Genomic DNA, 24717 nt, shown 5'->3' on the forward strand with positions numbered 1-24717 from the left:
ATTAACAACACTTGTGTGCAAAGCAGTTAACACAATGCCTGGCACCTGGAAAGAATCCAATGAATGTCACCCACCAGTATTGCGATGCTGATGGTGATAGAGTTTCCTTGAACTTCATATTGAATTCTTGACTTTGGGATTTAGGTGGTGCATGGACAATGTCTTTTCTATTGTATATTTATAATGTATGTGGAAGAAAGTGGACAAATCACAGAGCATGCTCTAGTATATCAAATAGGAGAAAATAAGGCAACAAGGTAGAAACCTTCCATCTTTTAGGAATTCACCAGGAGGCATGTATGTATTTAAGTTAATTCTGTGTTTTGTTTTACATTATGCACACTAATTGTGCATGATTAAGGTGGTGCTTTACTCTTGTATGTAAATATTGTGAGTTTGGGTTAGAATAATTCATAGATGGTGTTTCTGTATTTGAATTAACTTTGGAGACACTCCACGTGTAAGTGCTGTCCTCTATATAGATGATGGGGTACAGATCCCCAGCACCCATCCTTTTAAGGACATCATCATGGAAGAGCCCAGCTCTTCTCCTCTCCTCCACCTCCTCCCATACTATGATTAGCAGAAGGGGCTGCCTGTTACCTTTCTTTTTTTTTTTGGCTGGAGTTTAGCTAATAGTGGTAACATCTGCTGGACTGGTGGTGGAGGAGACATGGGGTATTTGATCAGAGTCACAGATGTAAAAGTGACATCTGCTTGCAACAAAGAAAGGAGAAGCAAAATTAAATTAGGCAGAGAGGCCTCTGTGAACCAAAAAAAGAAAGAAAGAAAAAAAAAAAACCTATTTGAAAAGGAGGGAAAAAGTAATCATGAGCCCTAACCAGGCTTGCAGGGTGCAGAAGAGCACTTACCGAGAGGATCATGAGTTTTAGGACCAGCAGCTGTCAGAATAACTGGAGGAGCAACATCCTAAGGGAGCAGTGTCCTTAGACCTTAAAGACACCTTTTTATGCTCCGAAGAAAAAGAGTCAGGTAAGATTGTCCTTTTCAGCTGAGAATGTCTTGACCTGTTTGAGTATAGTATAGGTTGAGAAATCATTTTCATGTTGAAGACAGGAAGAAGATAAGGATGAAACCTCTTGGGTTGATAATAGTGCAGAATATTTCATGGTAAGTTTGGAGAGAAATAGATTTTCATTTGATAGCTATGTTAAAACTACTGCCAACAACTAAGAATGAGCCACTTTTTACTGGGCTTAAAGGATTGTATTTGGCCGTTAAAACATACACGCTTGAAATAGGACTCAATCAGAAGAGGAGAGTGGTATAGAAAAAACATACTCCACACCCTCCCAACCACTGTACCTCTAAACCACAAGTGATACAAAGGGGCATCCCCCCCAGTAATGATCTCCTAAATTTCTCCAAGTGAAACAGATTTCAATAGCTCTATGTAAATTGATTCCACAGTGATAACAGAAACCACTGGACAAGATTACCTCAACTTTCTACTTCTCTGTCTATAAATGAGTTGACATCTGTATACACTTGCGCCTCTCTTGTCCCTGCTGCATGCAAGAGGAAGGCCCATTCTGATCTAAAGCCAATCCCTCCACAGTGCTTTGGAGTCCTATCTCTTCTGCTGGCTCAGGACCTTACCCAGTTCTTCCTGTCTTGGATCTTCAAACTCTCATGCTCATCTGGATACATTTCCTTGTCATCTAAACATGCTCAAACTACATTCATAATAATAACCAACCAATGAACACTATTTTCTTTCTTGCCTATGCTTCCTACCACCACCACTTCACTTTCTTCTCCGCTTTACAGCCAGAGATCTTTTTTTTAATGACTGTATTATAACTTTTTAATTAATTAATTAATTTTTTGGAGGCTAATTACTTTACAATATTGTATTGGTTTTGCCATACATTGACATGAATCCGCCATGGGTGTACATGTGCTCCCCATCCTGAACCCCACTCCCACCTCCCTCCCCATCCCATCCCTCTGGGTCATCCCAGTGCACCAGCCCTGAGCACCCTGTCTTATGCATCGAACCTGGACTGGTGTTTCGTTTCACATATGATAATATACATGTTTCAATGCCATTCTCCCAAACCATCCCACCTTCGCCTTCTCCCACGGAGTCCGTAAGACTGTTCTATACATCTGTGTCTCTTTTGCTGTCTTGCATACAGGGTTATTGTTACCATCTTTCTAAATTCCATTTATATGCGTTAGTATACTGTATTGGTGTTTTTCTTTCTGGCTTATTTCACTTTATATAATAGGCTCCAGTTTCATCCACCTCATTAGAACTGATTCAAATGTATTCTTTGTAATGGCTGAGTAATACTCCATTGTGTATATGTATCACAGCTTTCTTATCCATTTGTCTGCTGATGGACATATAGGTTGCTTCCATGTCCTTACAGCCAGAGATCTTGAAGGAAGTTATCTCTTCTTACTGTCTTTATTCCATTACTTCTCAATCACTCCTTAGCTTCCTCTAATTTGGCTTCATCACCTTCACACAATTTGAATATTTCTTATTAAGATCACCATATCCACTGAGTATTTTCTTAGCTTTATCTTTTTTGAATATTTTAGTTGCTAAGGCTGTTTAATAAATATTTCCAGTTCTCCCCACCTCTACGCACATAGTTAAGACTTCACTTCCTTGCCCCCTAGAAATTAGATACAGCCATTCTATAAACGTTTGAATGGAAGTGTAAAGTGTGACTTCTGGCTGAGCCGTAAAAGCTGGTGTTCAAATCTCTACCTTCTTCCTTTTGCCCTGTTTAACGGAAGCTGACTGGGCTTCAGATGGTGGCTGCTTGGTCAGCCTGAGTTCTGGTGAGGATGCATGGAGGAGAGGTCCCAGAAGACCCGCATAGGGAACATGTAGTTTCTCAAAGCCTCAGAGAAGGATTCTGGAAGGGGTGATTCCTCTGTGCTGGCTACTAAAGGGTGACTAGGAGGAAGTAAAGAGGATGACAGTAATGTGAAAAAGGAGGCAGTTGCAGGCAAAGGAATCAGTGCTGGTCAGACTCCAAAGCCAGAGAGAGCATGGTGTGCTTGGGAATCTAGAAATAGTTCAGTTCAGTTTTCTGTTAGGAGAGGAGAGGTGGAGGGGGGTGCACACAAAGAAAGGTATGACGAGAGGAAGTAGGAAAGAAAGGCTGGAATCAGGTCCTGCAGCACTAGGGATGCAGTGAAGTGTGATTTGAGATGGAAGGAATGAAGGAACAGGGAAGCTTAGAGATAAATTAGGAGGCTGTGTCTCCTTTCAAGGCAAGAAACGATGACTTCCTAAGCCGAGAGAATAGCAGTGTAGGATAAGGAGAAATAAAGGACCTCAAGAGAGGTTACTGACATGGAGCCTTAGGGCAGGCAGAATACACTATTCTGCCCAATGCCAGGATTTTAGAGGGTCCAAGAGCATACCTCAGAACAAAACCTCTCTCCCATATCTGCTGGCAAGATCTTCACTTCTGTAACTCAGGCCTAAAATCCCTCATTACTTCTCTGGGTTTTGTAACATGTGGTACTGTCAACCATTCACTCATTCACTCGTTCAACCCATATTTATCAAATGTCTACTATGTTGTAGAAATCAGCACTTTAGAGTAGAAGTGGTTCCGACATTGTCTGAAAAGCAGACTTTTAAGATGGAGCAGACCCAAGGTTTGCAAGTTTCTGAGTGGTGGTGGAGGCGGTGGAGTGAAGGTGGAGACCCCAGTGGAGTGAAGGTGCAGCGTGGAGAGAGAGGAGAGTGGTTGTCCTCCATTCCTCATCCTTTATGTTAAGGTCGTAGGATTTTGTGTGTTTCTCTCCTGGTGATGGTAGTTCGGTTGCTAAGTCGTGTCTGACTCTGTGATCCCATGGACTGCAGCACGCCAGTCTTCCCTGTCCTTCACTATCTGCCAGAGTTTGTTCAAACTTATGTCCACTGAGTCAGTGATGTCATCCAACCATCTCATCCTCTGTTGCCCCCTTCTCCTCCCGATCTCAATCTTTCCCAGCACCAAGGTATTTTCCTAAGAGTTGACTCCTGGTGGTATTTTCAAATAAAGATGCCAAGAACAAGGTATCACAGAGGAAAGAAGCACTGACGGTGGAATAGTAAGCATTCTAGAAGTGGGGGCAGCTCTTTTAGGCAGCGTTTCCCTCTGTGACTGTTATCACTCCTAGTGGGTATCCGGATCCTCCACCCGCAAAGAAGCTTGCCTAGCACTTGGTAGTAAAGGGCTCTATGCTGCCTCTGCCATACACAGAATTAGGGTCAACAATATACTCTTCACCTGAGTCAATCCAGGGAGCTACGTGAGAGCCATGGCAGGAACTCTGGAGTCATTCTCTATCTTAAACTGCTCAGCCTTGAAATAAATATAAAAATGCTTGAGAATCCTAAAACTTCTAAAAATATTTCCCTTTGTGGGTTTTCCAAGGATCCTATTGTTGTTTGTTTATGTGATTTTGTTTTATTTAGGAAAGTTTGTGGAGTTTGCCAGTAATATGCTGCAGCATCATACATTTTAATGTGAGTTTCAGCTGATTCAGAATTTAGAAGCAAATGCAATCCAGTCGTCAGGGACAGGCACCACGTGTCCTAGACCGCAGGAGCCAGAAGACAGTAAAATGGTTAAAGTGATGCATGTTAGTAGTATTTCCCCAGTTAGATATAATGGAGAATATTAATTTTCTCTTAAAACACACAACATTGTTTCTCTCCCTTGTTTACTGGGCTCAGTTACAGTGGGGGAGCTGAGGGCTGTAATCACAAGCTGACTGCTAACTCAGTTGCTTATTCATAAACCTTCCCCATTTGAGACTGGACTTGAGGAAAAAGAGGAGGAAGAGACATTTTAAAGAGGCAGGGAGGCTGCTAGGAGGGAACTGGGACATAATAATGGACAAAACAGCACAGTGAGTCTACACAAGAGACTACACAGCAGAGGCCAACAGCTTTAACCCAGACCCCAGGGAAACCTCTTGAATGAACAGTGCTAACCGCTGAGAGGTGAGCCACAACGCTCCGAACAGCCCCGGGGTGGGGCCAGCCCGTGCCCTTCCGGAGACCGAGCTGAGGCCAGATGGGGCTCCTTGGCCTTGCCTTGGCCAGGCCCGGGTTTCTGGGGCAGATTCCTTGTTTAGTAGTTATTGGACAGCAAGCCTCTCACCTTTTATCCAGGGGAGTCATTGATTCTGCCCCCTCATCTCTGTGCATCGGGAGGGGACAGCAAAAACCCTTCAAGGGAGGTTCATGCCTGTTCGTGGGCAATGGTCAGACCAGAGCTGACTGCACCCCTCAGAGGGATGCAGAGTGGCCAGAGCTGGCCCTGGGTGCTCTCTTCCTCTTTTTATTGTTAAGGACTTTTTTTTAATTCCAAAGTACCTAGTATCCATTATAGAAAATGATATGGCATATATTTCTTAAAATGAGAAAAAAATTTAACTTAATATAACTTTTCAGTCTTTTTTTCCCCCATCTGTAAACATAAATATTTTTAAGTAAGAAGCACTCTCTATGAACTGCTTTTTAATTTCCTTTTCCCTGTAAATTAAGTATCATGAACACCTTCCCATTTCATGAAACATTCTAACATTTTTTTGGTTGTGTGGTACTATACTGCATGAGAAGTCATATTTAGTCAGCTCTGTCCTGCTGGATGTTTAGTTTGCTTCTAATTATTAAAACTATATTAAAAGGACTGCTCCAGACACTCTAGTAGCTAAATCTCTGTGCATATCCACATGACTTGCTTAGAATTAAACGCTGAAAGTGGAATTTCTGGATCAAAAAGTACAGATTATTTAGAACGCCTTCAACACATATTGCAAAAGTGTCTTCCAGGAAGGTAGTATTGGTTTATATTTTCAGGGCAAAATATGTTAGTATCTGCTTTCCAATCCTTACCAGCACTGTGCAGTCCCAGGGGAAAAAAAGTTTTGCCTACCCTTTTCTTACTGTGCTGTTTTGTGCGCAAAAGAAGGCAAGCAGAGAGAGGTCATTTTTAAGGATAATAGGGACCTGTAAGAATAGAGTCAAAATGCCAAAGTCCAGCTTTATTTAAAAAAATAAAACTCTAATGATGACAAAGAACTAGATGATTTTTTTTAAAGGGTAAATTCCCTACTTGGGAATAAGTTGTTTGTTTGTTTGTTTTTAATGTTTATTATTTATTTATGGCTGTGCTCTATCTTCACTGCTTCACGGGCTTTTCTCTAGTTACCGTCAGTGGGAGTTACTCTTAGTTGCTGTGTTTGGACTTATTGCAGTGGCTTCTCTTGCTGCGGAGCACAGGCTCTAGGATACACAGGCTTCAGAAGTTGCTGCTCCTGGGCTCTAGAGCACAGGTTCAATAGCTGTGGTGTACGGGCATGTGGGATCTTCCCCGATCAGCGACCAAACCAGTGTTTTCTGCATTGGTAGGTGGATTCTTTACCCCTGAGCCACCAGAGAAGCCCTTAGGTTTATATTAATGTTGAGAAACTATAAAGAAAATTGAATACAACTCCACTTTTATTTGTATCTTTTCTGTCAAAGAGAATGCGCTTCAGAACAGAAAGGATTAGCATGAACGTTAGTGACTGGGACCAGAGCCCCACGTGGTTTGAGTGACTGTGAGGGGTCTTGCCCACTTTAATGAATTCTGCAAGGTCTCTGTCCTGAGGGCATCACCAAAGGGTGGTTGGTGGTTTCCGTGGAATCATGAAGGATGAAAGAGGAATGAAAAGACTGCTCTTCTGGCAAACCCGTAAATATTAACCAAAAGAAGGAATGCAGGTTCTGAAAGTAACAGACGGGTGAACTCAACAACCATTTCAGATAAAATTCTAGGTTGGATTTTAACAGTATTATGAAAATTCCCCACGTGTGAAGGAAAGAGAACAATATAAAGAAACCATCATAGGCATTTTCCCCTGTGGTCCAGGAGTTAAGACTCTGCCTTCCAAAGCAGGGGACACAGATTCAATTCCTGGTCAGGAAGTAAGGTCCCACATGCCATGGGGTGAGGCCAAAATTTTTAAAAATAAAAAAATCAAGCACCGTGAACCTCTCATCTAGACACAAGTACCCACTCATGGACAACCTTGTTTTTCCATCCCCAACTCATCCCCAACCCCACCATTCTGGTCACCACTGACTCCCTGACTAGGTGATTTTGAGATAACCCAAACCCACTCCAGTCCTCTTGCCTGGAAAATCCCAGGGACGGAGGAGCCTGGTGGGCTGCAGTCCATGGGGTCGCTACAACTGAGCAACTTCACTTTCACTTTTCACTTTCATGCATTGGAGAAGGAAATGGCAACCCACTGCAGTGTTCTTGCCTGGAGAATCCCAGGGACGGCAGAGCCTGGTGGGCTGCCGTCTATGGGGTCGCACAGAGTCGGACACGACTGAAGCGACTTAGAAGCAGCAGCAGCAGCAACACATCATATAATTTCCTCCCTAAATATTTCAATATTATCCCTAAAAATTAAGAACTTTCCCCTCTAAAAATACCTAACCACACTGCCAAAATATCAACTATAATTTCTTAATATCTTCAAATAACTGGTGTTCCATTTTCCCTGATTGTCTCACAAAAAGTATTTGTTAGGTTGTTTTGTTTGACTCAGAATCCAAACAAGTTCTGCCCTTTGCATTTGGTTTTCATGTCTCCAAAGTCTCTTCTGCTCTACAAGTCCGTTCCCCAACTCCTGACCTTTTTTTTTCCTCCTTACAATTTATTTTAGAGGAAAATGGATCATATGTACGGTAGAAGTACCCATATTCTGGATTTAGCTTATAGCCTCCCTATGATGTTATTTAATCCTAACCCTTTTTATTTCTGTAAAGTGGGAGTTGAATTTCGAGGCTTCATCAGGTTCAGGCTCTATTTCCAGCGAGGATCTATCAGAGGTGGTCTGTGTACTTCCTGTTGCACCACCGCCTGTCTCTCTCCTTACAATGTCAGATATGATCGGCGGGGTTGAGGTATTATCGGCTGGAACCATCCATTAAAAAGTTCCCCATGAGCTTTTTACCTAATGATTTCAGGAAACTCTGATTAGCATTGCCTAGATTATAAGATTTTATTCATTTAGGGGTTTCAAATGATAATATTCTAATTACATCATTTTTGTTAGTTTTTTAGCTAGAATATTTCTATAAAGAGAAAAAAGACTTCGTCTATCAATTATTAGGTATCTAAAGTATGGTGAGGTGTGACAAGGAAAATGCTGAGTTCTTTCTCTTTGTTTACCAGTTTTCAGAAGAATGAGTTTGTTCCATGGTGTCCTTCAGAGACCATCAGTGGATTTTTGTGTTTTGTTTTGTGGGTTTGTTTTGTTTTGCAGCGTTATGAACTCATGGGTAAATATATTTTGTGTATTTTCTTTTATTGCAGTATTTATTCTTATTTATGCTCAAATTATCCAAAATTAGACCAATGAAAGCCTCATCCATTTGGCTTCTCAGTTCTTCTGATTAGGACCCTAATTGTCCTTGTAGCTGGTACAACAAGAAAGCCCAGACTCCTCTTTTATACTTTTTACCTAGACCTGGAATCAACTATTTTTCCAAGGACCCATGGTTCTTTTTAGTGGGAATTGGTATTTAGAGAATTGGAATTGGTATTGAGACTCTTAGATTGGATTCTGGCATGAGTGATTTATGAGTATTTTGGAAAGGAAGTGATAATCACTAGACACCATGGTCTAGTAAACTTAAAGTCGTCACACATCTATTAAATAAGGCATAGCTCATTTCCCAGGTGGCGCTAGTGGTCAAGAACCCCGCCTGACAATGCAGGAGACAGATGAGGGACAAGGATTTGATCCCTGGGTTGGGAAGATCCCCCTGAGGAGGGCATGACAACCCACTCCAGTATTCTTGCCTGGAGAATCCCATGGATAGAGGAGCCTGGAGGGCTACAGTCCATGGGGTCACAAAGAGTCGGACATGACTGAAGTGACTTAGCACGTACACACGCACATTCTAGATGAGAGAGGGGAGAACAGTCCTAAACAAACAACTGGAGCATGATACTGTGTATAAAGAGCTTTGGGGAAATAATTACGCTTGGAGTTAAGGAATAAAGCTACAGTGAGGAGGTGATATCTGAGCAATGGGAATAGGCAGGCAGCTGAGGTGGGATGGAAGACTTGGACAGAGAAAAGAACAGGAGCAAAGCCCTGCAATCATCAAAGTGCATGGCGTGTTTGAAGAAGAGTCAGATTTGCTTCATCTCCTCTGACAGGGATAGTGGATGGAGGGAGAAGCCAACTGCATTCGACATGTGTGTAGACTTCAGCAGGGCATGTATCCAGGCCTCTCATGATATCATTGTGGACAAGATGGAGAAATACAGACTAACTGATAGGAGGGTGAGGTGAAGTAACAGCAGTTAGGTGAATAAATGAACCCAAAGGATGCTGATTAGTGGATTGACATCAGCATAGAGGACGGTCTCTAATGGAGTGACATAGGGCTCAATCTAGTTCAACATGTTTTATCAATGATTTAAATAAAAGTAATAGAAAAACTACATAACAGATCTCCCCTATAGGGAGCTATAGGAGATAATGAGTAGTCTTAGTGATTGAGTCTAATTCAAAAATATATCCTCAGGTTGGATCTATTGAGATAAAATTTCTGATGATGAATGTAAATTTCCACAGCTGAGTAAACAACACACACACAACATAGGCACACACAGACACACACATGCACACAACCTCCTGGAAGAAGCATGGTTAGTAGATCGTACATGGAAAAGATGTAAGGATTTGGATCTGCCTCACGTATCATTAGCGTGTGTGGATAACAGCAGGGTACACAGTATATGTCCTGTTGACAGTGGGCTACCCAGCTCCCTATTGGAGAGTACTTAGAAAGAGCCATTGGCCAACTCGGGGAGCTTATACCAGAGTGTCTCAATTGGTAGAGGAATTTTAAACATTATAATGAAGTGTCAGAAACCTGGAGTCAAGGAATTCACAGGGACTAGAAGTGCTCTAATAGGCATAGAGCTGCATGGAGAAGCTTTTCGCTCTATTACCCTAAAACAATGTAAGTATACAACTGGAACCATTGGGCAGAAGTCAGAGGGAAACAGATGTAGGCTCTGTGGAAAACGTTATACTAGAGTTCTCAGAAGCAGAATAGGCTGCCCCTCAAATCAAACCTACCATTATAAAGACAGAGATAATTAGCAGGGAAGTCATTGAGGAAAATCAGTCATCTTAAGAAGGAATTGAATTCTCTTCTATATCAGAGAATCCATGAGCCCTGTTATCCTTAGCAGCGTCCCTTTCAGGCTCCCAACTGCGCATGCTCCTGACATGGCTGCTTAGACTCAGCCCTGAAATGTTCTTCATTCACAGGGTGCCCCCACACTTTGGTCTTATCTTTTCATCCTCCTCCAAGGTACCACTGGAGATGTCACCGTATGGCACAAAGACTCAGGAGAGATGGGTTCTAGTCTTAGTTCTTCTCATGCTAATTCCAGGACCTCAGGTGTGGTAGGTTAAAGATGACCAAAAAGTCTTTGATGTTCCCCCACTGAGACATGGAGTCCAACTCCTCTCCACTTGAACTTGGGCTGGTCTCCGTGACTTGCTTAACTGATAGAATGTGGTGGGAACTGTGGAGCTTCTGAGGCTAGGTCACAGGAAGCCTTGCTGTTGTTACCCAGCTTCTTGGAATGCTCAGTCTGTGAGGAAGCCCCGGTTGTCACTAGGGAAGGCCAGGGGGAGAGAGAGAGAGAGATGTCCAGCAAGCCCAGTTGCTGCAGCCCTCTGACGCTGGAACCACCCCCAGTTGAAGCCTCAGACATCAGGTGGGGCAGAGATGCCATCCCTCCAAGTCCAGTCCAAATTTCATATTCCAGAAAAAAGGAATAATTATTATATTTTCAGACACTAAGCTTTGGCATGGTGTATAGCACAGCAGTAGGTAACCAGAATATCTTAAAAGTCATTCTAATTCTTTGGAAGTCAATTTTCAATGTGTAAATGGAGTGAAAGAACCTAATACTTTCTAAGGTCCTCTTCCACTTTGACACTGTCAACAGCTAACCTTTGTGGTCCCAGCATGCCTTTACCCAGTTTTTAATAACCACTTATTTTATTTATTTTTCTTCCAGCTTTATTGAGCTATCATTGACATACTCTTTACACTCTTTAAAATCATTGAGGATCCCAAAGAACTTTCATGTATGTGGGTTATACCTATTGATATTTGTCACATTGGAAATTAAAGCTGAGAAAATGCAAAATATTTACTTATTATTTTATGCAAAAATAATAAAAGCCTAATTTATTCATCTTAAAAGTGCATTTCAATATACATTAGGTGCAGACAAATACTGTTTGATTCCACTTATATGAGATACCAACAAGAGCCGAATTCACAAAATCAGAAAACACATTGGTAGTTGCAAGGGGCTGGGAAGGTGGGCGGATGAGGAGAGGGAATGAGGAGTTAGTGTTTAATGGGGACAGACTTTCAGTTTAGGAAGGTGAAAAACTTAGGAGGTGGACAATGGTTAAGAGTTGCTCAGCAATGTGAATGTACTTCGTGCCACTGAACTATTGGGTGTGTGTTAAATTGCTTTAGTCGTGCTGACTCTTTGACCCTATTGACTGCCAGGCTCCTCTGTCCATGGGATTCTCCAGGCAAAAAAACTGGAGTGGGTTGCCATGCCCTCCTCCAGGGGATCTTCCCAACCCAAGGATCGAACCCACATCTCTTATGTCTCCTGCATTGGCAGGTGGGTTCTTTACTAGTAGGGCCACCTGGGAAGCCCACTGAACTATTAAATATGGTTAAAATAGTATGTTTTATATTATCTGACTTGTACCACAATGAAAAACATGTTTAAAAAATCTACTAAATATTAACACAAGCAAAATACTTTGGATGAAATATTTTTCAAAACAAAAAAATTACTGAAAGAGTGGCATTGTTTGACATTTTTGCAAATTTTTTTAATACCTAGCTTTATAGAAGACAACCTGGGTTTCTCACATTTGCTTTGGCACTGAGATGTTGCAGTATCACATGTTATTTAACCTCTAGAAAATTTCACTGCATACTTGAGAGAAAATGAGCCTGCCTGAGGTGGACCATGTATTAGTATTTCTATGGGAATAGTTTTGACCTCACAGACCCACCCCAACACACACCAAATGAATGATGGGGAAACACTGCTCTAAGGAAATGATGTACAAAATTAATCCCCATGTTCATTTACTTGTAGCTGATAACTCTTAACAGGTTCAGATTTTTCAAGTAATTTGTATTTTAACAAGGAAGGAAGTCTTCCTCAGAAGAATCAATCTCTAGTGGCAGCATTTCAAAAACATAGAGGTCTTTGCTTAAGGGCTCCCTGTTCTTGTCCACTTCACAGGACTCTGCCCTCTCAGCCTCCATAGAGTCTGGCCCTGGATAGGGAGAAGCCGTGGCCACAAGACTAGATCTATCAGAGACAAGAGGAGAGCAAGTATACAATCATGTTTGGGTCATCCATGGCTTCTTCTCTTTTAAGACTGTTTCTTGTTTTATGGACAGAGAAGGGTTCTATGAGTAATTAGCAAAGAATTTAAGATTAGTAACTCTCATTGCCCTCACATTAAGCAATTAGACTGAGTTCTTCATCATATTGGAAACTATGCTGAGAGACTGCTGTAACATGGAGGTAATATGCTTGTTTATTTAATTAAATTATTGAAAATCAGGAATGATATCATATCTAGACTTTCCTAGCAATGTAGACATTTCCCAGAACTTTTAGCTGAAGATTTTTAGTAATTGCATTCTGCTAATCAACTAAAATGGCCCAGTATAAATGTTAATAAATAAACATAATCATAATCCTAGACATACTCAGTTGCCAAGGACTCCAAGAAGGCATCAAACCCACCCCTCTGCCTCCAGGCATGCTTTATCATCTGATCAAGTCTCAGCAGAAATAACATCAAAAAATATGTTCTACATTGGATTACTTCTACCCACCTCCTTTATATATTTTTTTCAGATATCCTAGTCCAGAAAAGAAAATGTCAGTTAATTCAAGTTATTTCAGAAAACATTAAAAAAGATCAAGATACTGTACAAGTTTGTTCAAAGGAAAATATTTAATGGATCTCCTTTTTTCTATAAATGAGGCAATGAATATATTTTACATGTAAGACCTACTGAGTCTGTATGTATTGAATTTGATTTGAGTTATTTGAGGGCTGGGTTAAAGGATTTTATTTGTATATATTGATAACAACCAAGTTATAATAAATGATTAATTGAACATTTTCCATCTAGTTCCAGTAGAAGTTAAATATGTTTTGATGCATTTAAAAGTTCGGGGATTTGAAAAGTTGTATAGACTGAATCCTTCTCCATCAGAGGGCAGACAGACTGAAAACCACAATCACAGAAAACTAACCATTCTAATCACATGGACCACAGCCTTGTCTAACTCAGTGAAACTATGAGCCATGCTGTGTGGGGCCACCCAAGACAGACAGGTCATGGTGGAGAGTTCTGACAAAATCTGGTCCACTGGAGAAGGGAATGGCAAACCACTTCAGTATTCTTGCCTTGAGAACCCCATGAACAGTATGAAAAGGTGAAAAGATAGGACACTAAAAGATGAACTCCCCAGGTTGGTAGGTGCCCAATATGCTACTGGAGATCAGTGGAGAAATAACTCCAGAAAGAATGAAGAGACAGAGCCAAAGCAAAAACAACACCCAGTTGTGGATGTGACTGGTGATGGAAGCAAAGCCTGATGCTGTAAAGAGCAATATTGCATAGGAACCTGGAATGTTAGGTCCATGAATCAAGGCAAATATAAAGTGGTCAAACAGGAGATGGAAAGAGTGAATGTCAACATTTTAGGAATCAGTGAACTAAAATAGACTGGAATGGGTGAATTTAACTCAGATGACCATTATATCTACTACTGTGGGCAGGAATCCCTTAGAAGAAAAGGAGTAGCCATCATAGTCAACAAAACAGTCTGAAATGCAGTACTTGGATGCAATCTCAAAAACAACAGAAAGGCAAACCATTCCATATCATGGTAATCCAAGTCCATGCCCTGACCAGTAATGCTGTAGAAGCTGAAGTTGAACAGTTCTATGAAGACCTACAAGACCTTCTAGAACTAACACCCCCAAAAGATGTCCTTTTCATTATAGGGGACTGGAATGCAAAAGTAGGAAGTCAAGAAACACCTGGAGTAACAGGCAAATTTGGCCTTGGTGTACAGGATAAAGCAGGGCAAAGGCTAATAGAGTTTTGCCAAGAGAACACACTGATCATAGCAAACACCCTCTTCCAACAACACAAGAGAAGACTCTACACATGGACATCACCAGATGGCCAACACCGAAATTAGATTGATTATATTTATATTCTTTGCAGCCAAAGATGGAGAAGCTCTATACAGTCAGCAAAAACAAGACTGGGAGTGGACTGTGGCTCAGATCATGAACTCCTTATTGTCAAATTCAGACTTAAATTGAAGAAAGTAGGGAAAATCACTAGACCATTCAGGTATGACCTAAATCAAATCCTTTACAATTATATAATAGTGGAAGTGAGAAATAGATTTAAGGGACTAGATCTGATAGACGGAGTGCCTTATGAACTATGGATGGAGGTTCATGACACTGTACAGGAGACAGATATCAAGACAATCCCCAAGAAAAAGAAATGCAAAAAAGCAAAATGGCTATCTGAGGAGGCCTTACAAATAGCTGTGAAAAGAAGAGAAGCAAAAAGCAAAGGAGGAATGGAAAGATATACCTGTTTGAATGCAGAGTTCCAAAGAATAGCAAGGAGAGATAAGAAAGCCTTCCTCAGTGGTCAGTGCAAAGAAATAGAGGAAAACAACAAAATGGGAAAGACTAGAGATCTCTTCAAGAAAATTGGAGATACCAAGGGAACATTTCATGCAAAGATGAGCACAATAAAGGACAGAAATGGTATGGACCCAACAGAAGCAGATGATATTAAGAAGTGGCAAGAATACACAGAAGAACTGTACAAAAATCACGACCCAGAAAATCACAATGGTGTGATCACTCACCTAGAGCCAGACATCCTGCAATGTGAGGTCAAGTGGACCTTAGGAAGCATCACTACGAACAAAGGTAGTGGAGGTGATGGAATTCCAGTTGAGCTATTTCAAATCCTAAAAGATGATGCTGTGAAAGTGCTGCACTCAATATGCCAGCAAATTTGGAAAACTCAGTAGTGGCCACAGGACTGGAAAAAGTCTGTTTTCACTCCAATCCCAAAGAAAGGCAATGCCAAAGAATGCTCAAACTACCTCACAATTGCACTCATCTCACACGCTAGCAAAGTAATGATCAAAATTCTCCAAGCCAGGCTTCAACAGTACCTGAACCATGAACTTTCAGATGTTCAAGCTGCATTTAGAAAAGGCAGAGGAACCAGAGATCAAATTGCCAAATCTGTTGGATCATCAAAAGAGCAAGAGTTCCAGAAAAACATCTACTTCTGCTTTATTGACTATGCCAAAGCCTTTGACTGTGTGGATCACCACAAACTGTGGAAAATTCTGAAAGAGATGGGAATCTGTAATGCAGGTCAAGAAGCAACAGTTAGCACTGGACATGGAACAACAGAGTGGTTCCAAATAGGAAAAGGAGTACGTCAAGCTGTATATTGTTACCCTGCTTATTTAACTTATATGCAGTGTACATCATGAGAAATGCTGGGCTGGATGAAGCACATGCTGGAATCAAGATTGCTGGGAGAAATATCAATAACCTCAGATATGCAGATGACGCCACCCTTATGGCAGAAAGCAAAGAAGGACTAAGGAGCCTCTTGATGAAAGTGAAACAGGAGAGTGAAAAAGTTGGCTTAAAGCTCAACATTCAGAAAATTAAGATCATGGCATCTGGCCCATCACTTCATGGCAAATAGATTGGGAACAGTGGAAACAGTGGTAGACTTTATTTTGGGGGGCTCCAAACTCACTGCAGATGGTGACTGCAACCATGAAATTAAAAGACACTTACTCCTTGGCAGGAAAGTTATGACCAGCCTAGACAGCATATTAAAAAGCAGAGACATTACTTTGCCAACAAAGGTCTGTCTAGTCAAGGCTATGGTTTTTCCAGTAGTAATATATGAATGTGAGAGCTGGACTATAAAGAAAGCTGAGCACCAAAGAATTGATGCTTTTGCACTGTGGTGTTGGAGAAGACTCTTGAGAGTCCCTTGGACTGCAAGGAGATCCAACCAGTCCATCCTAAAGGAAATCAGTCCTGAATATTCATTGGAAGAACTGATGCTGAAGCTGAAACTCCAATACTTTGGCCACCTGATGTGAAGAACTGACTTATTTGAGAAGACCCTGATGCTGGGAAAGATTGAAGTCTGGAGGAGAAGGTTGGATGGCATCACCAACTCAATGGACATGAGTTTGAGTAAACTCTGGGAGTTGGTGATGGACGGGGAGGCCAGTGTGCTGCAGTCCATGGGGTTGCAAAGAGTTGGACACGACTGAGCAACTGAACTGAACTGAATAGACTGTTTAAGGGGTCTTCCCAGGTGGTACAGTGGTAAAAATCTGCCTGTCAGTGAAGGAGACGCAAGAGACAAGGGTTTGATCCCTGGGTCGGGAAGATCCCCTGGAGTAGGAAATGGTCACCCGCTCCACTATTTTTGCCTGGAAAATTCCATGGACAGTGACTGGTGAGCTACAGTCCATGGGGTTGTAAAGAGTCAGAACGACTAAGAACACACATGCAAATAGACTATATAAGTTAGCTAATACTTACCTGGAAAATTACTAGGATGATCAAACATTTATGTAGTATTGAATATTTTCTTACTCTTAAGACTAAATGACTTATGCGAAAAAGTCAAATGTCAGATGATGTCTTTGAAATTTGGTTTTATGAGATTTTTTAAAATCATAGTTCCTGGGTTATCAAGAACTCTCAAAATAAGAAAATGATCTTTTGGAGGGCTCTCCACAGGCTCTGAAACTTACAATATAATTCCTTCTTTGATAGTCTATAAATTAAGCTCTGGCCCAAAAGCCACAAAAAAGGCAAAGCACTTCTGTTTTCACAGTTTTTCCACCATCCAAGATGGTAGTACGTACCTTCTCTCCTTTAGCATGACAGAGATCTTTGTCTAAACCCTGGATATTCAGGGACCATCTCTTTCCAGCCCCCATTCCCACTCACTATGGTCAATTTTGAAAGTTACAGCTAAACCTTTACTGTCTGGAAAGTGAAAGTGTTAATCACTCAGTCGTGTCTGACTCTTTGTGACCCAGGGGACTGTAGCCCACTAGGCTCCTCTGTCCATAGAATTCTCCAGGCAAGAATACTGGAGTGGATAGCCATTCTCTCCTCCAAGGGATCTTCCTGACCCCTGGATCAAACGTGCGTCTCCTGCATTGGATGCAGATTCTTTACCATCTGAGCCCTGTCCAGAAATAAGTCCTCAAATCCAGCACCAGCTATCATGTTCAATACCAGCAGTACACTTTGATGCCTTATTCTTTGGTCTTGAGTACTAACAGAGAATTCAATGTTAGCACCAGAATGAATAGTAGAGTACACCAGTTTAAAGAACCAATTTTGAAGTCTGACCCCAAGGCCACTTCCTCACTAACTAGTTATGTAACCATGGACAAATTGTGTAGCTTCCATAAGTTTAAGAATTTTCATGTATAAAATGAGATGGTGTTAGTCTTTTGATTGTAAGAAACATAAAATGGAAATCAAGCTGGCTTATTAAACACACACATGTCCACACACTGGATTTATTAGTGACCATAACAGCATAACCGCAGAAGCAGAAAACTGAAGAGCTTGTTTCAAATGTGGCCAACTGAGGTTCTCAAATTCTGGCATAGGGACTTTTTCTCCACATCTGAGTACTGCTTTCTTCTGTGTTGGCCATATTCTCAGCCAAGATCTTCATAGAAAGGGTAAGATGGCCACAATAGCTCCCAGTTTCCATTGAAACAGCTTTAACAAATCCAGTAAAGGAAATGCCTCTTTGCCAAGAGTCCCAGCCGAAGTCCCAGTTCAGTTCAGTTCAGTCGCTCAGTTGTTTCCAACTCTTTGTGACCCCATGGACTGCAGCACCAGCGCACCAGGCTTCCCTGTCGATCACCAACTCCATAAGTCGACTCAAACTCATGTCCATCGCATTGGTGATGCCATCCAACCATCTCATCCTCTGTCATTCCCTTCTCCTCCTGCCTTCAATCTTTCCCAGCATCAGGGTCTTTTCCAATGAGTCAGCTCTTTGCATCAGGTGGCCAAAGTATTGGAGTTTCAGCTTCAGCATCAGTCCTCCAATGTATAGTCCCAGAGTGGCTGTTATTGCCTTTGATTTGCCCAGCTTGGGTCCAAGCCCATCTTTAAACCAATTGCTGTGGCCAGGAAAATGCTTGTTTTCTTTAGCAAGGCTTGGGTCATAAACCTACTGCTGGAGTTGAGGGTGGGATCAATCTCACCTGACTACACAGATGGAGATAGTTCTTAGACGGTTCTTAGAAGAAAAATTGAGTTGCTGCTTGTAGATGAAGGGACTGTAAGTACAGGCAAGACTAAAAATAAAACACAACTAATCTATAACTGTCTGCTACAGTGGATAATAACATCTACTTCTACCTCATTGAGTTTTTATGAGAATTAAATAATAATGCAAGGAGAGCACCTGGCCCAGTGCCTGGCACATTGCAAGAGCTCCATAACATTAACTATTATATTAGCTATTATATTCCTCAATAAATCTTTGTGGAATGAATGTTGAATGTTAGAAAAGATTCAGTAGTAACAACACAAAATGGATGGCTTTTCACATATTTAGTGAAAAATCTTAGAAGAGGGATGGCAGCTCACATGCCAAGTCCAGTAGTGATGACTTGGAGTGCTGTGTTGAGAAGGATTCTGAGGCTAAGTCTTAACCCATCAAGAATTAGTGCCATGTTCATTAGGAATGCCTTTACACCCTTGAGTTCTTCTATAATAAAATCTAGTACACAAGGTTACTTAGAAAGCTCTTTCACTTAACTTTGGGCTGGAAAGTTATTAAAATATAGAACTACCTTTCAATCCATATTAGAAAGATTAGTAAGGACCATATCATGTGTATTCAGAGAAAGAAGAGGGCAAGCATCAGCCTCCTGAATGCTTGTAGATTCAGTGCTAGCACATAGTCGAAGCTCAGTCAATATTTTTTTGCATTGAGCGGAAAATAATTATGTTATGCTGAAATTCTTCCCATGGAACCCAGGGGATATTGGTAAAATTAAACTTGAGTAGTGTTAATGTTTTGTTCATAGGTTTCATGTATTTTTGCATATATTTCATGACATTTATATTAAATTCATAAATAAAATATTCCTCTGTTGGTATGAACTCAATAAAGCATTTTAAAATAACAATAAAAATGTCCTCCTGCCCTCTTCTATATTTATCAGTAATTTCCCTGATTTCTCAGCTCTTTAAGACTTAATGAAAGAACTATGCAGGGTGGCAAGTTGATGATAGCAGATGTGGTCTGGCCAGTCAGAAGCAGAAAAGGCCTTAAGTGCCCTGTGTGCAAGGAAACAGAACTGCTCTTCTGCCCTGGGCCCTTGACCACTTGCCTTCTGATATAATGCTTGGTCATGACGTCATGAAACTCATGCTGTGTTTTCACTACACACTTTGGAGAAGGTATATTAGAAGTGCCTGGGGACTTCCTTGGTGGTCCAGTGGTTAAGAATCTGCCTGCCAATGCAGAGGACACGAGCTCGAGCCCTGGCCCAGGAAGATCCCACATGCTGAGGAGCAACTAAGCCCATTTGCCACAACTACTGGGCCCACATGCCTAGAGCCCATGCTCCTCAAGAGGAGCCACTGCGATGAGAAGCCCTTGCATCACAACTAGAAAAAGTCCAGGTGAAGCAACGAAGACCCAGCACAGCCTATAGTAAATAAACAAGCAAATAAAGAGATAAATAAAAAAAAATCCAATGCCTACGTCAATGAACATTGAATGACTCAAGTATGGCTAACAGAGAGAGTCAACAACACTGGTTTTGGGGGGCCACCAGAGGATGGTGGCCTGTGCAGTGTCAAGAACACAGGTTTTAAAGCCAAACTCAGGTTCGAACTCCAGTTCCACGAGGACTTTTAGTGCGTTGCTTCATCTATCAAAGCCTCAGTTTCTTCACCTGCAAAAAGGAGCTAAAAGTTTATTAAAAATAAAGAAATAGCCTCATAGATTACTGTGAGAGTCAACAAAATCAAGGCCTTAGCATATGATAGGTGCTTAATAAATAGTAGCTATTTGTTGTTTTGATTTTAAGCCCCTTCTCAGAGGATGTTAGTGGGTAAAATCATAAATAGAATGAAATCTTGTAGATTAAATTAAATGCATGCACAAACATGTTTGCACACTTATATTGTAGATTACTTATTGCTACATTTTATTGTTGTAATATTCTCCAAAATCTCACTCCAAGAATTTTTGAAATTTTATCACCAGTATGGCATGATATAAAATCAGTCCATTCCATTCTCTTTAGAATGCTATTTGAAGATTTATTCCCTCTTGGATGTCTTTAGGAGTCTTTTTATATGCACTGGGTCAGGATTGAACAAAAATTCAACCCAATAATAGTATTTTATAAAAGGAGAAAAAAATATTGTTTGTACAGAGCATTCCGTGTAGTCATACCACATGGAATGCTCTATACAAACAATATTACTAAACCCAAGAGATGTCTATATAATTAACTACTCAAACCCTGCTTTGTTCCCACTTTCCCTCTTTTGTATATTGGGTATATGATGACACAGCGTAGGGAGAATTCATTTTCCCATCACCTGGCTGCTGAGGCCATAGGCCCATCTGGCTCACGGCCAGGAGCCAACAAAGAAAGATGATATAAGGACAAAAAAAAAAAAAAGTATTAGAGGCAGCTCCCTGGAGGGTAGAAAATGCCCCATTCTTAAAGTACCCCCAACAAGGGTACCCCCAACAAGCTGCATGCCCTGGACCAGCCATTTCTAATAGTTCTCCTTTGTAAGACATGAATTGGTTCAGGAAGACTTCTAACAATGCGAAACTTAGAACATCTACACACACATGATCCCCAAGACTTCTTGTTGCAATATTTTGCAATCTGATTTTGAATTGGCTGATTATTTCATCATCAGGTGGATGCAGAAGTTAATTACAGAGTCCAACATTCAACTGATGTCCACTTTGCTATAAGAACTGAGAGCATACTCAGCCCCTTAAGGGTTTGAAGCTGAAATAGTTCATATAAAGAGGAAGCTGCACTTCCACTCCTGAAAGCTCAGTGGTCTTCAAGCAAATTAAAAACAGGATCTGAGATTTTAACTCTGAGAGAAATTTGGTCAAACCGAGATTAAAAATGAGGTCAATATAGATGCAAACTGAAATGATTCCTCAGGCAGGGGACATTTACGTGTTGTAATACATCTTCATAGTGACACAGGGAAAAGTGAGAGAGATGGGGCCAGACTTTTGCTTGTACGTTTATTTTTGGAATCGATAAAACCTACCGTTTGGAGAGTATTTCCTTTTGCCAGGTTTACTTCATTTAATCCTTGTGACAGCTCTATGCCTTGGTTGTCCTTTGTTAACAAAACAAGAAGCTGAGACTCAGAAAGACTATATAATATCCCAAAGTCATATGGGAAGGGGGCACTTAATAGCCTAGTACCTCACTATTACATTTTACTAGGCTGTTGTTTAGTCACTAAGGGTGTCATACTTTACTGCACAAAGCAGAGTAAAATATTTTAATTCGCCTATTGGTCACCTTTTGAGATTAAAAAGAAATTCTAAATACATTTATATTTTTATTTTGTGCCACTAATATATTTTTTATCAAATTCTTATTTTTAAAAATTAAAGATTCATTAATAATTAGCACAATAATAGGCAATTTATTAAATATACACTGTGTACTAAAGTAGTCTAAAAAAAATGGCTTTTTCTATATGGGAAAAGAATCTGAAAAACAGTGGACAAGGAAATGGTAATCCACTCCAGTATTCTTGCCTAAAATTCTATGGACAGAGGCGCCTGGCTACAGTCCATGGGGTCACGAAGAGTCAGACATGACTGAGTGCACATGCACACACACACACACACACACACACACACGTGTGTGTATATGTAACTGATTCACTTTGCTATACACCTGAAACGAACACATTATAAATAAACTATATACCAATAAAATTATTTTAAAAATAATAATTTCCTTTGAAGATATCAGATCTTAATCTCTGCAACAATTTATATGGAAAAGGTATCTTTGACAATATGATTAGATAAGAGTCTTGACGTTGGTGTACAATATATATGTTACAAGAGTACAATATAGTGATTCACAGTTTTTAGAGGTTATACTCCATTTATAGTTATTGCACAATATTTGCTATATTCTCCATGTTGTACAATATATCCATATAGCTTACTTGATACCTAATCATTTGTGCCCCTTAAGCCCTGACTCCTCCATCGCCCCCTCCCGTCTTCCTTGTCCCTACTGGTAACCACTAGTTTCCTCTCTCTGTCTGAGTCCCAGAGACTCCTGTAGGAGAGAGGCAGGGGAAATTAGGCAGAAGAGAAGGCAACATGACCATGGAGGCAGAGACTAGCATAATTCAGCCACAAGCCAGAAAGAACACTAACAGCCGCCAGGAGCTGGAAAAGGCAAGGAACTGAGTCTCCTCTGAAGCCCCTAGAAGGAGTGCAACTCTGCTGTCACCTTGATTTTGGCCCAATGATAATGGTTCCCAACCTCTGACCTCCAGAACTGTGAGAGAATGAATTTCTGTTGTTTCAAGACGCCAAGTTTGTGGTAATTTTTTACAGCAGACCTAAGAAACTAATTCATGTATCATGCCCTGTGTAAGGTGTGTGTGTGTGTGTTCTTTGTTCCTCACACTAATAATATGAAATATTTTATGTTTACAGATGAAGGAAGAGAAGCTTAAAGAGGTTACAAACACAGATTGAAATCACACAGCAATTATACAGCAGAACTGGGGTTTGAGTCCTGCTCTGTACTCCATCCACTCCACCAAGCCCCCTCTCTGATGAGTCATTAATACCCTTAAAGTGAGTTTGGATAAGCATTTCAGGATAAATTTTAGACGATTATTGGAGTTTTATTTATAAAAGGAATTTCAAAACCCTTGAAGGTATATTCTATAAGATCCCAAATTATCTGAGAAGTTGACCAAGTCTACTTAATCTACAGTGCATCACATATACCGACATGCCTATACCAATGGCCATGGTAAGAGATGCTCTACAACAATTAACCCTCCTGGCCAAGAAAAAACCACTCCTGATGGTGGGAAATTTTTACAGCCTCCTAGAGGAAATGAATATAAAAAGCTCAGTCCAGATTCATCAGCAGTGTTATTGAACATAGAATTTTTGAAAACTCATCACTTGACATAGCCTAAATTCTAAACCAGTCCCTGTTGAAGAAAGAAAGAATGATGCAAAAGTTGAGCAGTGTTGGTTTCGGGTACATATTAGAAGCCGGTATGCTAATGGCCCTTCCTAAATGCTGAGTACTCCTTATGGACTGATGGTTTCTTTCAGTCAGTAAGAAGTCAAAGCACAGAAAAGAAGATACCAAATAAAGAATCTATGCCTCAATTTATAATCATCTCATCATTTGTGTTTATAAAAAAAATTATCAGTATATTAACATTTTTCCCTCTATGACTAGATTCAATACACATATTCTGAGATATTTGCAAAGCAGTGTGCAACATTGCTGCATAATGTAAAGACAAGAAATCCTAATGGAGTTTACAGACTAGTTAAGGTAATCGCAGAAACTAACCCCTACATGGTACTTGCTATGTACCAGTGTTCTAAATGCTTTCCATGAATGCAGTCCTCACAACAAGCCTGTGACTACCACTCCCGTTTTACAAATCAGGAAAACAATGTTTAGAATGACTAAAACTTGTCCATGGTCTTCCAACTAATAAGCAATTGAGCCATGATTTAAGCCAGACAATCTAGTTAAATCCACGCTCTTTTAACTCTCTCACATACTGGAACCATACGAGAGTACAGTTGACCAGAACATAAAGTGGGGAGAGATAATAGTTATAGGAAATATACATTAAAAGTTACCTGAATGTTTATAGAAAATTGAATCTTGCCATCCTCCTTCAGCTTGGATTAACCTTCTTCCAGTTCTTCAAGCACTTTCAACACAAAAACCGAGTGCTTGTGGCTCAGGACCTTTGCATCGCTATTTCCTCTGCCTGGAATTATTTTTAAGTATATTAGAATTAATTTAATTGCTTTAATTTAATTTAAAATAATCATTGATTTTATTAGTTATAATGATAAGTGCATTGATTTATTAAAATTATTTATTTTTTGTTTGGTAGTTTATTTGTCCATTTTCATTAGATTCCAGCTCCATGAAGATGGGCTTTATCTCTGTCATATTCAGCACTGATCCCGAACGACTGCCACATCAGAGGCCCTCAATTTGTGTTTGTTATGGTTGCACAGTTGCAGGACTTAGAAAGTATTCGTGCAAGTGATCATTTAGAAGCTGGCTTTGAAAGTTGGCTACAGGGCTGTGGTTTTTAACTGCAGAGTTGATGGGGAAGGAGATTCAATTGGAGGAAGCAGCATCAAATCTCCCTGAAGTGAAAGTGAAAGTTGCTCAGCTGCGTCCCACTTTT

At 40.5% G+C, this 24717-nt stretch overlaps 1 long non-coding RNA gene across 1 annotated transcript; it reads left to right on the top strand.

The window, feature by feature from the left end:
• Nucleotides 1-10332: 10332 nt before the first annotated feature.
• On the top strand, nucleotides 10333-23669 carry LOC133249484 (uncharacterized). The gene is made up of 2 exons (XR_009736979.1): nucleotides 10333-10793; nucleotides 22967-23669. It is a non-coding gene; the product is annotated as an uncharacterized LOC133249484 (long non-coding RNA).
• The last annotated feature ends 1048 nt before the right edge of the window (nucleotides 23670-24717 follow it).

This window comes from Bos javanicus, chromosome 6 (genome assembly GCF_032452875.1).
Source record: "Bos javanicus breed banteng chromosome 6, ARS-OSU_banteng_1.0, whole genome shotgun sequence".
NCBI lineage: Eukaryota > Metazoa > Chordata > Mammalia > Artiodactyla > Bovidae > Bos > Bos javanicus.